Source organism: Pygocentrus nattereri, chromosome 1 (assembly GCF_015220715.1).
Source record: "Pygocentrus nattereri isolate fPygNat1 chromosome 1, fPygNat1.pri, whole genome shotgun sequence".
NCBI lineage: Eukaryota > Metazoa > Chordata > Actinopteri > Characiformes > Serrasalmidae > Pygocentrus > Pygocentrus nattereri.
Genome location: NC_051211.1, coordinates 20,804,129 through 20,807,115, shown reverse-complemented (window position 1 = coordinate 20,807,115; position 2,987 = coordinate 20,804,129).

Sequence of the window (2,987 nt, the reverse complement as noted above, 5' to 3'; positions counted from 1 at the left end):
GGCACAAACCGTCCGCTTCACAATTTTGGGCGAGGAGATGTCGAATAAATCGTGAAAAACGCCCCGGCAAGAGGTTCCCATGGCAACCGAACCTCCAACGGTCGGTTAATTATGAATTTCGCGCCAGCGCTCTCGTTTCTTTTCTAGGAGTTTGAACTAAAATATGAGCAGAAATCCAGTCTTCACAAGATGAGCTCTGTGGTTACAGAGGCTGTGCTGAGAAACTGGCAGTAGACCAGGTCAGGTTTGTAAACGCGATGGTCCGCCGCACACAGCGTTAGTCGGAGTGGAAGCAGAGCGGTGTACGGCACGATTCACAACAAACACAGACCTATCAGACAAAACACTGGCGTTGATGAAATCTTGCTGTTTTTGAAGCTGTCGTGTCAAATGTACCCAAGTGATTGATTTTCCGTATGTTTTTCCAGCTTTCTGCAGTGCTGCTGTCCCTCTGAGGAATCCTGTCTCTGATAACAGCTGGATTCAGCTAGTTGGGCGAATCCTACTTTTCCAGATGAAAATGCTGTTGTCAGGAACTGTTACATTACCAGTGCAAGCAGAAGAATGTAAATTGATATTTTTGCAACTCATTACTTTGCAGGGAGTTCAACATAAGTCCATAAGCTATAAGGCTATTAGCATTTATGCTAGCGGCCACAGAACAAGTGTAAATTCTTTCACACTTGACAGAGGAAAAGAAAAGCTTTGTTCAATTCTGTGTAAATTACTGTTTTGGGGTAAGTATAGTAAACTGTGTGTGCCCAAAACTATTGTTTCATACCAGCCAATAATACATTAAGCCTGACATGACACTTCAGAGCCCATGTGTGAAACATCAGGCCCGTAGGCCCATAGGCCAAGTCAAGCCCGTGGCCCCCTGTTCGGCCCACAAAAATATTTTAATTTTCTATTAATGTTAGCCCACTTTGCCCTGAGCTGCACCACAGTCCCTAGCTGTGACAGCTGTTCGCTCTTTGTCCTGGTCTTTCTCTGTTTCTGCCTTTTTCTTGGTTTCCCAGTGCTGTGTGTTTTTCGTACATCTGCCATGTGCCTTTGTTTTCCTGTGACATGTGCTTTTGTTGTCATGTGAGCTCCTCCCCTGTCCTGCCCTGTCTTCACCTGTTCTTTGATTCCTAGCCCCGGCCTCTGATTGTTCTCAGGTGTTTCTCGTTTTCTCTGTTAATATTCATACCCCTGTGTTTGCTCAGTTCCCTCCAGCGCCAGCCCCTCAGTGCCGTCCCCTCAGCGCTCTGCTCCCGCCTTAACTTCACACCACGTTTCATGGTCTTCTCCACATTCCAGTCCCTGCTCAGCCACCTTTTCAGTTCCCCGCTCAGCTTATCACCCAGCAACCACTGCAATTCCCTGCCAGACCACACTTCCAGTTCTCTGCCCAGTCTGACCTCAATAATTCTGTGTTTCCCCCTATGTCTGACCAATCTCCAGTCCTTTTTTAGTTTCTGCCCCTGTTCAGTCCCCTGCACTGTGGTTGTATGTGAATCCATGACAGGTCCAAGTTGGCCAGGCTGAGTATTTATATCTATAACCAAGCCTAGGCTGAGCCAGTCATGCCCCTTTGAAATTGTATAATAACAGAAGCTACATAAAACACAATTACTGTACACGCTGACCAAGAGGGCAAGAGGGGAAAAGGGCAGGGACTCAAGCCCCCTTCTCCCCACCCAGGGTGTGTCTGTGTATGTATAATCTATGTCTACTACAATCCATTGGGCACAAAACAAATTAAAACTAAAGAAAGGCCGTTGATTATGTAAGCATAACTTATTCAAACTAGTAGTTATTGTAAAATTTGACATTTTTTAGCAGATACGATTCCAGAGCCACTCACAACTATAAATGAACAACATTTGGAGTCTAGCCAAAGGATTCTTAGAGCCCAGATGCACCAAACAGGCCAACACACTGCAGAGTCTACAGCTGATGGCTAACACACATAAACTCAACGCGCCTGCTTTAAAGTGAACAGTTATAGCAGTTAGAGCTGCAGTACTATGTAAATCTGTAAAACCAAAACTAATCAATGAATGAATATGTTTTAATTTCTTATAAGCTTCAAAAGTCCACATTTAGTCTAAAATTACAGCGTAAAAGTAAACATAAACTAGCTTATTATATGTCAAAAAGTTTAAAAAGTCCCTGAAACGAGTGTGTGTCGTACACTTGGTTTACTTATGTCAGTATTTTGTCAGAGCATCTTCCGAGCTTGTGTGTCTGTGTTTATTTATATGAAATATTTTCTCACTGGGCATACTACGTTTAAGTACTTCTTGCTTAAAAATTCTTACAATCAAATAGCAGAAGTTAAAATGTTCGTGGGTAGTGATGAAACTACTACTTATGCTGGTGCTGAGAAATTAGGTTGATTTTTGTGTGTATGCCCTCTTAAAAGTGCTGTTTGCTTGTCTTCTCTCCTCATGCACTGACTCTCAGCTCTCTCTAACTGCCAACAACATGCTCAGTTTGAGTCTGCTAAAACAGCGCTGACAAGAGCCAGCAGTGAGGGACGCACCGCACAAACTACAGCTGACAGTTGGCCAACGACAATCATAGACACATATGATAACAGTCCGGTGGTTTGGTGAACAAATGTAGTACCTTTCCTGCCTAGACAGGGAATCAAACCCAGGCCGAGTGTGAGGTGCTGTGTTACAAAAAAGGGAAAATAGCCAGTGCTCATGACTAACATGAGCACTTTTATAGTGTGTGCAAGCTAAAAACAGGGCTATAAATTATTGCTTACTATTATTACCTGGAATTCCAATATCGAGCCGACAGTAATAAAAGTTAACAGAGAATTACAGATGCCTTAAAGTGCCATGGACATTTTTTAACACCATTTTTTGTGATAACGGTTATTTACATTTGTTTTCTTTAGATCTTGTCATGTTTATGGCATTGTCAAGGCAAAACAATCACTAAATAAAGAACATTGGGCCTCATTCACCAAATGTTCTTAAGAATTTATT